Here is a 15,018-nt window from a genome sequence, read left to right as displayed (position 1 = left end):
TGACCACCCCCGCCCCCCGCCATGCAGCCAGACCGTGTAATTATCTGCTGAGACAGAAGGAAGTTTTCCTCAAGAATTAAAAACCTAGGCTTCTGTATCCCCCAACACATGGCTGCTATGAATGAGAGATAGCTCATCAGCTCTGCAAATATGTAGTTTCTCCAAATCATTATATAAATCACTGAGAAACAGTATTGATTCACATTCCACACATTTTAGATCAAAGTTCTCTTTTAACTTTATCTTTTAAAATGAGCAATCCGGGGGCGCCTGGGTGGCTCAGTTGGTTAAGCGACTGCCTTCGGCTCAGGTCATGATCCTGGAGTCCCGGGTTTGAGTCCCGCATCGGGCTCCCTGCCGAGCAGGGAGCCTGCTTCTCCCTCTGACCCTCCCCTCTCTCATGTGCTCTCTCTCTCTCATTCTCTCTGTCTCAAATAAATAAATAAAATCTTTAAAAAAAATAAAATAAAATAAAATGAGCAATCCGTGCACACAGTCCAACTTGCAGTACAAAGTTATTATGAGGTTCAGATGAAATAACGATGTGGGAGATATAACTCTACATTATGTTTAAGTTAGAATGCTATTGCTACCATGTCTTCCCCCATTAAAATAAAATGCCTTTAAGGACGTAATCCTACTGCTAGAGCTTTACTTCTTTAACTGAAGACATGAGCAGGATTGCTTTGAGTCAATCTACCATTTGATGGCATGAAAGAAAAGGGCTGACTCGGAGGTTAGGGTGTGGGGAAGAAAAGGCTGTGGGCTCTCACATCCTGGGCAAGAAGAGGTACTACCTGTAAGGAAAAGAGTTTAGAACAGCTGGGAAGCTGGCATGACCAAGGGAAATGCTGCCAAATTTGGCTTAGCCACAGCTCTACTGGGGAGGGAAAGTGGTACTTCCTTTACCTCTCATCTTATTCATTTAAAGTAGCAGACATGCCCAAGAAATAAAGCTATAAATAGAGAGTGCTTGGGAGGAAAACTGGCATTAAATATTATTATTGAAAATAAAACCTGCTTATTCTGCTTTAGGCCAAGATGGAATAACAGGAGTCAGAGTTACCCCTCTACTTGAAACAATGGGAAAAAGTGTGAAAAAATAGTTCTCCAAGACACTGGATGTAAGGTAATGAAGGAAAGCAATCCGAGAGGGATGGGGAAACAAGCCAGGTGAGCCCTATGTTTCAGGCCACAGGGCAAGGAGTGGGAATGCAGGAGGAAGCCAAGAGTCCTCTTCAAAAGTTGAAGAGTCCAGTCCAGCATGGAAGGAGCTTGGAAGTTGTCACTCCCACCCTAGCCAACAGGAAGAAAGCTCAAACTGAAAACCAATAACCCTTCTAGATCCAGTAGAGAATTAGTATCACAGTGCAAACTGCTGCCCCCCAATGGGCAAGCAGACACAGAGAATCACCAGCAACCAGAGCAGAAGACCAAAAGCAGAAACCGTCACAGGAACCAACAGTGGGCCCCTGTCACCCAGTGTATCATGTCTGACTTTCAACAAAAAAATTATATGGCATACTAAAAAACCAAAAAGACATTTTGAAGATACAGAGCAAGCACCAGAACCAGACCCACATATGGCAGAGATACTGAAATTACCAGATTGGGATTTAAAACAACTTATGATTAATAAGGTAAGGACTCCAATGAAAAAAATGGGACACCATGCAAGAACAGAGAGATAACACAGAAAGATAAAAACTCTAAGAAAGCATCAAAAATAAATGCTAGAAATAAAAAATGCTGTCACAAAATTAATGCCTTTGATGGGCTCATCAGCACACTGGACATGGCTGAGTAAAGAATCAGCTTGAGGAACTGTTAATAAAAACCTCCAAAATGGAAATGGAAAGGAAAAAAAGAGAAAGAGAGAGAGAGAACAGGATATCCAAGAACTGTGGGACAGTTATAAGGGTATAACATACACTTGGTAAGAATACCAGAGGGTAAAGAAAAAGAGAAAGGAACCAAAGAAATACTTGAAACAATAATCACAGAGAATTTCCCAAAATTAATGAGACACCAAACCACAGATTCAGGAAGCTCTGAGAACACCAAGCAGGATAAATATTTTAAAAACTCACACCAAGCATATCATATTCAAACTGCAGAAAATCAGAGAGACAAAATCTTGCAAGAAGCCAAAGGAAGAAAACATCTTACCTAAAGAGGAGCCATGGTAAGAATTACATTGACTTATCTTCGGAAACCACATAAGGAAAAAGAGAGTGCAGTGAAATATTTAAAGTGGTGGGGGAAAAAAGACCTACCAACCTAGAATTATGTCACTAGCCAAATTAACCTTCAAAAGTGAAGGCAAAATAACGACTCTCTCAGATAAACAAAAATAAAGGGAATTTGTTAACTGCAGACTTGTCTAGCAAGAAATGTTAAAAGAGATTCTTCTGAAAGAAGGAAAATGATGTAGGTCAGGAACTCGGATCTGCTTAAAGGAGGAGTATTAGAGGAGGAATACACGAAGGTAAAATAAAATCTTTTAGTTTTCTTATTCTTATTTGAACAGTTTGTTCAAAATAATAAAAGCAATAAAATATTCAGTGATTATAGCTACGGGTAAGTTCACTGAAGGACAGTATCATAAAAGACAGAGGGAGGAATTGGGAATACTCAGTATAAGACACATTACATTACCCGTGCAGCAGTACAGAATTACTTGATAGATGACAGGGATTAGCTGTAAATGTATATTGCAAAGTCAAGGGCAACCACTAAAAAAAAAAAAAAAAAAAAAAAAGTTTTTTAAAAAAAGGTAGAATTTAAAAATAAATAAAAATAAAAAAATAAAAAATAAAAAAAGGTAGAATTGGCATACTACAAAGAAAAAATGGAATATAAAATGCAGAAAAAGAGGAAAAAAAAAAACCCCAAATAACATGGGCAACAAACAGAAAGCAGGAAAAAACATGGCACGTATTGACCCACCTATATAAAAAATCACTTTAAATGTCAATGGTGTAAATGCACCAATTAAAAGACAGACTGCCAGAGTGAATCAAAAAAAACAAGACCAAACTATATTGTCTACCAGAAACCCACTTTAAACATAAAGACAGAGATAATAAAAAGTAAAGGAATGGAAAAAGATGTACCATGCTAACACTAAGAAAGCTAGAACAGCTAGCTCTATTAATTTCAGGCAAAGCAGACTTCAGAAGGAGGAAAGCTATCAGGGATAATGGGGTCAATTCTTCAAGAAGACAGAGCAATTTTTAATGTGTCTGCACCTAATAGTAAGTCAAAATATTTGAGGCAAAACCGGATAGAACCTCAAGAAGAGATGGATACATCCACCACACAGTTGGAAATTTCAACACCTACCAGGGATGGGCAGATCCAGCAGGCCCAAAATCAGGACATAAGGAACTGCACAGTGCCATCCACCAGATCTAAGGGGCATCTATAGAACACTTCATCTGACAACACTCTTCTCAAACCCACACACTCATCAAGAGTGACCACATTCTGGGTAAAACACACCCTAGCAAGTTTAAAAGAACAGAAAACATATAATATGCTCTCAGACCACAACAGAATTAAATTAGAAAGCAATTAAGAGAGGACGCAGAAAACCCCCAAATGCTTGGAGATTAGACAGCATACTTCTAAATAACATGTGAGCCAAAAGTGTTTCAAGGGAAATTTTAAAATATTGTCAATTAAATGAAAATGAAAATGCCACTTACCAAAATTTATGGGATATAGCAAATAGCACTGCTTGGAGGAAAATTTATACCACTGAATGTATATATTAGAAAAGAAGAAATATCTAAAATCAATCATCTAAGCTTCCACTTTAGAAAACTAGAAAAAGAGGAACAAATTAAATGCAAAGTGAGTAGAAGAGAAATAATAAAAATTAAAGAAGAAATCAATGCAATTGAAAACAGGAAATCAGTAGAGAAAAACCAATGAACACAGCCCCCTCCCCCACCCCAAATCAGTTAAATTGATAAACCTGAAGCCAGGCTAATTAAGAAAAAAGGAGAGAAGATACAAATAACTCATATCAGAAATGAAAGAGGGGGCGCCTGGGTGGCTCAGTTGGTTGGGCGACTGCCTTCGGCTCAGGTCATGATCCCGGGGTCCTGGGATCGAGTCCCGCATCGGGCTCCCGGCTCAGCGGGGAGCCTGCTTCTCCCTCTGACCCTCTCCTCTCTCATGCTGTTTCTCTCTCGCTCGCTCTCTAATAAATAAATAAATAAATAAAATCTTTAAAAAAAAAAAAAAGAAATGAAAGAGGGACATTTCTGATACCATGGACATTAAAAGAGTAATGACGGAGCCTATGCACAATTCCATGCCTACAGATCTGATAACCTAGACGAAAGGAGCCAATTCCTTGAAACACATAAACTACCAAAATTCATACAAGGAGAAATAAATAATCTGGATAAGCCTGTATCTACTAAAGAAACTGAGTTGATAATTATTCAGCTTCCAAAACAGAAAGCACCAGGGAGGTTCACTGAATTCTACCAAACATTTAAGTATGAAATGATACCAATTCTCTATAAACTTTTCCAAAAAACAGAAGCAGAGGGAGTACTTCTTAACTAATCCTATGAGGCCAGCATCACCCTAATACCAAAACCAGACATTACAAGAGAACTACAAACCAATATCTCTCATGAACACAGTTGCAAAAATCCCCAACAAAATAGCAAATCATATCCAACAATGTATAAAAAGAATTATACACGACGACGAAGTGCAATTTATTGAGGTATGCAAGGCTGTCTCAACATTCAAAAATCAATTAACATAATCCATCACATCAACAGGCCGAAGAAGAAAAACACATGATCACATCCATAGATGCAGACAAAGCATTTCACTAAATCCAAGACCCATTCATGATAAAAATGCTCAGCAAACTAGGAAAAGAGAAGAACTTCCTCAACTTGATAAAAAACATTGACTAAAAACATTCAGTTAACATCGTACTTAGTGATGAGAAACTCAATCTTTCCACTAAGATCAGGAACAACAAGGCAAGGATGTCACCTCTTACACTCCGATTCAGTATCATACTGGAAGTCCTAGTTAATACAGTTAAGACAGTAAGAGGTGTACAGAATGGGAAAGAAGAAATACAACTGTCTTTGTTTGCAGATGACATGATTCTGTAGAAAATCCAAAATAATGGACAAAAAACCTCCCAGAACTAACAAGTGATTAAGGGAGGTTGCAGGCGATGAGGATGAAGTCAATTGTTTTCTTATATAGCAATAATGAATAACTGGAATTTGAAACAAAAAACACAATACTATTAACACCAAAGGAAAACAAATAAATATTCAGGTATAAATTTAACAAATTATGTATAAAATCTACGTAAGGAAAACTGCAAAACCCTGATGAAAGAAATCAAAGAAGATAAATAAATGTATAGATATTCCATGTTTATGGGTATGAATACTTAATATTGTTAAGATGTCAGGGTTTTTTTTCCAACATGATCTATATATTCATATGATTCATATAAATCCCAGTAAGTTATTTTGTAGATATTGACAAACTGATTCTAAAGTTTATATACAGAGGCAGAAGACCCAGAATAACCAACACAATATTGAAGAAAAACAGACAGACACTACCTGACTTCAAGACCTAATATAAATAGGGGCGCCTGGGTGGCTCAGTTGGTTAAGCAACTGCCTTCAGCTCAGGTCATGATCCTGGAGTCCCAGGATCGAGTCCTGCATCGGACTCCCTGCTGCAGGGAGTCTGCTTCTCTCTCTGACCCTCCCACCTCTCATGCTCTCTCTCTCTCATTCTCTCTTTCTCAAATAAATAAATAAAATCTTAAAAAAAAAAAAAACTAATATAAATCTACAGTACTCAGGACAGTGTGGTCTTGGCAAAAGAATAGGCAAACAGATCCATGGAAGAGAATAAGGAGCCTAGATGCAGACCCACACAAATACCGTCAACTGGTCTTTGGTAAAGGAGCAAAGGTAATTCAATGGAGAAAGGATAATCTTTCAATAAATGGTACTAGAATAGATATCCACATGAAAAAAAAAAAAATCCAGACAGAAGCCTTATACCCTTCACAAAAGTTAACTCAAAATGAATCACAGACCTAAATGTGAAATGCAAGCTGTAAAACTAGTAGAAGGTAACATAGGAGAAAATCTAGATGACACTGGGTTGGGTGATGACTTTTTAGACACAACACAAAAACCACAATCCATGAAAGAAAAAAACTGGACTTCATTAAAATTAAAAACTTCTGCTCTGCCAAAGACACTGTAAAGAGAAGAGAATATAAGCCACAGACTCAGAAAAGACATTTGCAAACCATATATTTGATAAAGGACTGCTTTCCAAAACAAAGAACTCTTAAAACTCAATAATAAGAAAATGAACAACCCAATTAAGAAATGGGCAAAAGATCTGAACTGACATCTCACCAGAGAGGATGTACAAATGAAAAGTAAGCATATGAAATGATACTTAACATCACACATCATTAGGGAATTGGGAATTAAAACAATGAGATACTGCTATATAGCTATTAAAATGGTTAAAATCCAAAACATGGACATGCCAAATACTGACAAAGATGTAGAGGACATGGAACTCAAATTCACCACTGGTGGGAAAGCAAAATGGTGCAACCACTTTGGAAGACAGTTTGACAGTTGCTTACAAAATTGAACATATTCTTACCATGAAGTAGAGGCACCCTAAATGCATATTACTAAGTGAAAGAAGTCAATCTGAAAAGGCTGCATATTGAATGATTCGAAACTATATGACATTCTGAAAAAGGCAAACTACGGAGACAGTAAAAAAGATCACTGGCTGCCAGGGATAAGGCTGGGGGAGAGAGAGATAAATAGGGGGAGTACAGAGAATTTCTAGGGGAATGAAAATACTCTGTATGATACTCCAATAAAGAATACATACCATTATACATTTTTCCAAATCCATCTAATATGCACCACCAAGAGTGAATACTAATGTAAACTATGGACTTTGGGTGATTATGATGTCTTAATGTAGGTTCATTAACTGTTAACAAATGTCCCACTTTGGTGGAGGATGTTCATAATGGGGGAGGCTGTGCATGTGTGAGGACAGGGGTTATATGAGAAATCTATGTACCTTCCCTTTAATTTTCTTATGACCCTAAAGCTGCCCTAAAAAAATAAAGTCTTAAAAAAAAAATGGGCAAAGGATCTGAACAGACATTTCTCCAAAGAAGATATACAAATAACCAATCAGCATGTGAAAAGATGGTTAACATCATTAGAGAAATGTAAATCAAAACCATAATCAGGTAACGTATCAAACCCACTAGGAAGGCTATAATTAGAAACCAAATAATAAACAAAAAACAAATGGTGAGGATAAGAAGAAATCAGAGCCCTGATTTCTTTGTTGAAGGGAATTTAAAACGGTGTAGCCACTTTGGAAAACAGTCTGGTAGTTCCTCAAAATGTTAAACTGGAGTTACCATATGACCCAGCAATTCCTCTCCTAGGTATATACCTGAGAGAAACAAAAACATACGTCCACATTATTACTTATACACAAATATTCATAGTACCATTATTTATAATAGCCAAAGATGGAAACAACCCAAATGTCAACCAACTGGTGGACAGATAAATATATGTATGGTACATCCATACAATGGAATATTATTCAGCCATAAAAAGGAACGAACTGCTGTAGTATATGCTACAACCTGGATGAAGTTTTACAACATTGGGTGCTAACTGAAAGAAGTCACAAAAGGTCACATATTTTATGTTCAGAATAGGCAAATATATAGAAAGAAAGTAGATTAGTGCTTGCCTAGTGCTGTGGGGTGTGATGGATGGTTGGGGATGGGTGATTGCTAATGGGTATGGAGTTTCTTTTGGGAGGTGAAGCTAATGTTCTGAAATTGACTGTAGTCATGGTACACAACTCTGAATATACTAGAAACCAATGAGTTATATACTTTAAATGGGTAAACTGCATAGGAGTTGTATTTCAATAAAACTGATACAAATGTGTATATGTGTGTGTGTGTGTGTATATACACACACACACACACAGACACTAGCATGAAAAATGCCATCATGCCCTCATCCCTGTTAATCTGTCATTACATGAAGCCAGAGAATCCCACATCCACTTAGACTCTTATCCCATAAGGCTCTGCACATTCCCCCACCTAACATCCCCCATTATTTCTCAATCCTCCAAACCTTCCAGTGTGTCCTCTGCAACTCAGGGTCCATCCATCATCAACATCATCCCCTGTATTCTCATCCATTCTCTGAAATTTCCCTTCAATGTCTTGATCTAGCAGAACCCTGGCTCTCCCGAGGACCCTGCTTACCCTGCAACCCTCTTTAGGGGATATACTTTTTCTCACTCCTCCCACCAGCAGACGGACCAATTACTGATTCCAGATGATTCTCCCTTTCACTTCCCTGAAAACCTCCAGCTCCTATGATCAAATGATACCACCCCTCCTTGGTGCAGTCATCTACGGGCCTGCAGGTCACTCACCACTCCCTGAAGCCAGCCCCTGGCTCAGTTCCTCTGTCCACTACTACTCCTGTTGCGTTTCTTGGTGATCTCAATATCTGCATGGATGGCCCTTCCAACCCTGGCCTCTCAGTTCCTTGACATCCTCTCCTTTAAAAATCTTGCCTTTCCTCCCCGACCTCAGCACCCCTTCTATGAACATACCTTAGGCCTCAGCATTAAAAATCGCTGCATGCTTGCCAGGAACCACCGCCTTCACTTCCTCTCCCCCACTGCCTCATGAGCCCCTCCAAGTCAGGCTCTCGTTCTCACCACTCTACTGAAACTGCCTTTGTGAGGGTCCCTGATGCCTTCCACATCACCAAACCCAGTGGCCAGAGCTTTTGCTAGACTTTCTGTCTTTTCTCCGATGAGAGGTACAGGAATATGATTTAAGAAACAATTAAGTCTCAAACAGTTATAATCTCTTGAGATGCCTATTAATGAAGCTTTCATGTTAACAAATAGGCAGCAAATTGAAAGAAAACAAATGTGAGGCTAAAAATATAATTCTCTCTGGGTGAATTATCTCTTTAATCCTAATTTCAGATTGTTTTCTTTTAAGATATTTATTTATTTGACAGAGAGAGGCACAGCGAGAGAGAGAACACAAGCAGGGGGAGTAGGAGAGGGAGAAGCAGGCTTCCCGTGGAGCAGGGAGCCTGATGCGGGGCTCGATCCCAGGACCCTGGGATCATGACCTGAGCCGAAGGCAGATGCTTAACGACTGAGCCACCCAGGTGCCCCAGATTTGTGTGTGTGTGTGTGTGTAATGAGTATTACTTCTGTATTCAGAAGAGATATACACATATCGCTTTCTCCTACTCCTCCACCTTTGAAATCCTTCTCTGGTATTGTTCTGCCATAGCTGCCAAGGAGAAGGGGATGACAAAACCACACTAAGGCTACCCATCTATTCCGAGTCCGTAATCAACATGGAGTTCACTGAAATTTAAAGAGCTTTGCAAAAAACAAAGAAAGAAGAAAGGAAGAAAGGAAGAAGGAAAGAAGGAAAGAAGGAAAGAAGAAAGAAAGATGCCATATGAACAACAGATTAACAGAATCATCTCACACAACCTGAGATTAACCACCATTTTAAACTGTATGTTTGTTTTTTTTTAAAGATTTTTATTTATTTTTTGACAGAGAGAGACAGCGAGAGAGGGAACACAAGCAGGGGGAGTGGGAGGGAGAAGCAGGCTTCCCGCTGAGTAGGGAGCCCGATGCGGGGCTGGATCCCAGGACCCTGGGATCATGACCTGAGCCGAAGGCAGACGCTAAATGGCTGAGCCACTCAGGCGCCCCTTTAACTGTATGTTTCTTACAAGTAGTTCTAGCAATCTGCAGAAGCTCTTTCCTTAGAGATTTCTATTAGCCAACACTTGCCATATGGCCTTTTAATTGAGAAAACAAAACACTCTGATATCTTAGTTTTTTTTTTTTTTTTAAATACTTTAGACAATAATCACTCTAGTCAAACACCACAGGAAAAACTCTGGGTTCCATCGCTACCCGTCAGCAAAGGTTGAATGGAAAGCCTAGACTTCTTCCTTCACCCAGGGGTGAGTGGTTGCTAATGGGTACAAAGTTTCTTTTGGGGGTGAGGATAATGTTCTAAAAAAGTTGTGATGGTTACACAACTCGGTGAATATACAAAAAACCAATGAATTGTACACTTTGAATGAGTGAGCTACATGTGTGTTATGGGTTGAATTGTGTCCCACACAAAAAAAGTTATGTTGGAGTTCTAACACCAAAATATGGCCTTATTTGGAGATAGAATCTTTAGAAGCAATCAAATTAAAATGAGGTCATTACAGTGGGCCCTAATCCAATATAAACAGTGTCCATATTAAAAGGGGAAACTTGGACACAGAGACAGGCATGGAGGGAAGACTGTGAAGTGACATAGAGTGAAGACGACCATCTACAAGCCAGAGAGAGGCCTGGAATAGATCTTCCTCAAGGCCCTTAGAGGGAACCGACCCTGCTGACACCTTATGAGTTTTATAGCAGCCCTTGCAAACTAAAACCATATGTGAATTATAGCTCAATAAAGGTTCTACAAAAAACAAACACCAATCATATGCCATCTACAAGAAACTCACCTCAAATATAATGACATAGGTTAAAAGTAAAACTATTCTAGACACTTACAAGAGTGTGGTTAACAAAAGAAACAAAGATCTTAGCTCTCGTGGAACTTACATCCTAGCGGAGTAGTTCAGTGTAACAAGGAACGTGGGTCAAGTGGCTGGGAGAGGCAGCCAACCAAGCAAAGTTACACCCACATGTAGCAGAGAGAAGAAAAGGAGTTCCTGGAGTAATAAGAAAAAGAATTGTGTTGTCACAAAAACCAAGGAACAGAAGAGACTGTGTCAAATGCAGATGTTGAAGTTGAAAGTCAAGTCCACGGAACTTGACAATTATGTGCACATTTTGACTTCAGCAAGAGTAATTTCAGGAGTGTGACAGCAGCTGAGCTTTGTGTCAACTACTTGCCAGCATCCTCAAGATGTTATTCCTGTCATTCTTCTGTTGCACCAACTTTACAAAAACCCAGCCTTGAATAAGTAGACTTTACCAATGAGCACTGCTGAAAAGTCCCACAGAAAAACGGATGCCACTGTTAAACCTATAGTGTCCAGCTCATTGCTGTTCTAGCCCATTCTCTTTCCCATTCTAAGACTATTTCAAACTATCTCTGTTGTCTTTTCTTTTTAAATTTCTAGTTGATATACAATGTTAGTTTCAGGTGTAAAATGAGTGGTTCAACAATTACATACATTATGAAATGCTCGTAAGTATAGCTACCATCTGTTAACACACAAAATTGTTGCAATATGTCTGACTATATTCTCTATATTTTTCATCCCTAACTTCTAACTGGAAGTTTGTACCTCTTAATCCTCTTCACGTATTTATTTCATCCATACCTGCACCCCCTCCCCTCTGGCAACCACGAGTTTGTTCTCTGTATTTGTATGTCTGTTTCTGCCTTTTGATTTTTTTAGATTCCATATATAAGTGAAATAAATCATATGGCATTTGTCTTTCTGACTTATTTCACTTAACATAATACCTTCTATGTCCATCCATGTTGTGCAAATGGCAAGATCTCACCATTGTTATGGCTGCATAGTATTCCACTGTGTGTATATACACATCTTTATCCATTCATCTATTGAATCTATTCAATCTGAAGGTCACTTAGGTTGCTTCCTATCTTGGCTAGTGCAAATAAGGTTACAACAAACATAGGGGTGCATATATCTTTTTTTGAATTTGTTTTCATCTTCTTCAGATAAATACCCAGAAATGGAATTGCTGGATCATATGGTCTCTTTTTAATTTTTTGAGAAACCCTCATACTGTTTTCCAGAGTAACTGCACCAATTTACATTCCCACAGGCACAAAAGTTCCCTTTTCTCCACAGCCTCACTAACACTTGCTATTTCTATCTCTCTTGACTTTGTACCTCCATTCTCACCTCCTTCCCATTTCTGGAACTGGCCATTTCACTTGGTTCTCAAAAACATAAAAGCAAAACCATTAGATGAAAACATTATACTCTCTGCTACCTGACACAACTGTGTCCATATCCATCCCTCATCTGCCTCTGATATGGATCCCAACTTCCCCCTCTTGCTCAGGGACCTAGATGTACCAATGATCTTGGCCAACCCCTACTGCACTACCCACATTCACTTCTCCCTCTCCTACCGTCTGCATCTAATTAGCATGGAAACTTAAGACTCCAGTTTTTCCCCTCTTTAAAAAAAAAAAAAAATAAATTCCCTCCACCATACACATTTCTACTGCTACAGCCTCACCCTTCATCAGACCAGCTGAGTTGTCTATATTTGCACACTTCATTTCTGTACTTTGCAGTCCTCATCCCACTGCAACCTAGATTTACCCTCATCATTCCACTGAACTTGTTCTTGGTGAAATTACTAGATATGGCCAGGTTGAGAAAACCAAAGGAAGATACAGATTATCATAACTCTTAAATTCCAGGATGCATATTCACTCCTCCCCCACATTTTAATGAGCTTTATCTTACAATCAATGCGGTTGAAAGCAATGGGGTCCTAGTTTAATTAGGTTTTTCCCTTTGTTTACACAAAGTTGTTACAATCAATCAGGTATAGATTCAATCAAATACAGTGTTTCTGAAATTAGTTCTTTTACTGGATACTTTTTACATTATAGAAGCTTTTAACTCCACTCTCTTCTTGGAATGCTCTATTGTTTTGGACTCTGTAATATCACTCCTGATTTCCTTTCTACCTCAGGTGCTCCTTCTCAATCTCTTTGTTGTGTTCCTTTCCTAGCTCTTTTCTCACTGACTTCTCAGGTTGAGCTCTTGCATTTTCATGGTTTCAATACTACCCATATGTTACAGGATAAGCCTGTTGCTCATCTAATGGCATGTGGGCCTGATTTCCAGAAACATTGGGTTAACTGATTCTTGCTCCAGTTCCAAAGTACAGACTCCAATGACGACTTGGGTCAAATTGTTAGCTTTGAGAGACTGAGGTTGATAAATCAGAGCTACATCTACAATTGTATTGTGTAACTCAGTGTGGTGTACCTGACCCAGATGAGTGGTCCTATGTATATAGATTATACAAATTTCCCAGTCATATACACACACAGGAGACTGGGTCTGCAAGGGGGTCATTTAGGCTTTCAGGTTTAAATACAATACCTACTTCACCTTATTTTCCTCAGTGTGCACTGCCCTAAAATTCCCCATTCCCAGTGCTTGCCCCTGAAAGATTCTGGAGTCTTCTGACTTCCTCCCAAATCCCAAGCATGTGTCACCTCTATCCTCTGCCCCAAACATGTATTTCCTCTTGTTTTCCTCTCTTGGTGAAAGCCTGCTGCTCGGGTATTAAATTATTTCCCTGTCAGCACAAGTCAAATACAAACAGTTATCCACCACTTCTTCATTTATAAATATTTATTGAGCACCTACTATGCACCACACACCTTGTTAGGCTCTGGGATGCATGTGACATGAGATCATCCCTGCCCTCACGGAGCTTACAATCTAGTAAGGGAAACAGACAATACACAGTGAACCAACATATAAACACAGGTTGTGACAAGTGCCATATAGAAATATAAACAGTGATATGATAAAGGATAGTTAACACCTACTTTTTAGATAGAATGATCATGAACAGACTGAGGTGGTTAAAAGCTGGATTTGAAGCCTGCCTCACCTCACCTGCCTCACACAAGCTGCAGGGCCACAAACAAGTCACTCACCCTCTCATGATCTGTTCCCACATTTGTAAAATGGAGACAATCATACCAAACTCAACCAATGCTGCCCAACTGTTAATGATCACGAGAACTCCTCAGTGCCTTCTCACTGCTTTATAAGGCCCGGCATGATTTCTTACACAAACATGCAGCTATTCTGAACATTCTCGGTTCTCTTGACAACTAATCAACTGCCATGGTCCTACTCATCGGACACTTCCATACGATCAGCCAGTTGCCTCATCTACGTGCTACCGTAGCACCCTCTATTTTGCCTTTTACCACTGCACTGTAATCTCCCTATTTCACTCATCTTTATTCTACTGAATCACAACTTTGGTGAAGGTTAGGTATTTATCTATCCTGTGTTCTGAGTGCCTGATACAATGCCTGGCATGTAACACAGGACCTAGTATTTGATGACTGAGACTTCTGTAAGCCAAAAGCAGCAGCAGAGAAGTGAAAGACATTCAGAAAAGGAGGAGTGGGATGAAGGTCCTGAAGATGACAGGAAACAAGAGTCAGAAGTCCATGGGGCTGAACTGGCCTGAAGGCCCACCTCATCCTCTGAGACTGGAATGAAGGAGAATGAAGATGGGCACAGGTGGAGAGAAATCACGCTGGCAAACTGAATCTTCTGCGTGCATTAGGAAGCAAGGTCATCTGCGGAGACAGGTGTGTTCTGAAAAGGAGTAACATTTGTAATAATCGACAAGAATGGGCAAAAGCAGCATGTGATGCCAAATCAAAGGACGGATGGTTGACCCTGAAGGAGGGATCTGGGGATACTTTTGAGGCTGTAATAATGGAGGAGCAGTCTAAGGTAGACAAGAACTACAGAGGAAACTGGGCGTTTCAGTGCAAGAAAATATCAGAAGTAACCAAAAATCTCACAAGCTAGACTGCTGGATGGATCATCCATCAAAACGTTGAAGACTGAGAAGGACTACAAAGTTAGAGATGGCAAGAAACACTGAGTCAGGAAATGAAGCCTTCAGCAAATCCAAGGACGTGGTCAGGTTACTTGGTAAGAGTACAAGCAGCTAACAGTAAAACCTCGCCTGGGCTGCAAATGGGGCAGATTTTTGTCACAGGCCTGGGGAGAAATGTTTAGAAATTACAATAGAGGAAGGGCAGCAGCCACCCACTTCTTCAGTTATGTGGAATGTAAACACAGCCCA

General features: G+C 39.5%; 1 protein-coding gene across 5 annotated transcripts in view; it reads right to left on the bottom strand.

Moving 5' to 3' along the window:
• Positions 1–15,018, bottom strand: part of PIAS2 (protein inhibitor of activated STAT 2) — a 130,191-nt gene that overhangs the window by 26,237 nt on the left and 88,936 nt on the right. For 2 of the 5 annotated variants that reach the window (XR_010407192.1, XM_064577649.1), the window contains exon 15: positions 13,512–14,519. The exons of the other annotated variants lie outside the window; for them this stretch is intronic. The gene's annotated coding sequence lies outside the window, so the exon portion shown is untranslated. Of the gene's footprint in view, positions 1–13,511; positions 14,520–15,018 lie in introns of those variants that run through there. 5 annotated transcript variants of the gene reach the window in all.

Source organism: Mirounga angustirostris, unplaced genomic scaffold (genome assembly GCF_029215605.1).
Source record: "Mirounga angustirostris isolate CCGP_5_RB_7025 unplaced genomic scaffold, mMirAng1.0.hap1 SCAF_14, whole genome shotgun sequence".
Classification (NCBI taxonomy): domain Eukaryota; kingdom Metazoa; phylum Chordata; class Mammalia; order Carnivora; family Phocidae; genus Mirounga; species Mirounga angustirostris.
This window is presented reverse-complemented; position numbering and strand designations above follow the sequence as displayed.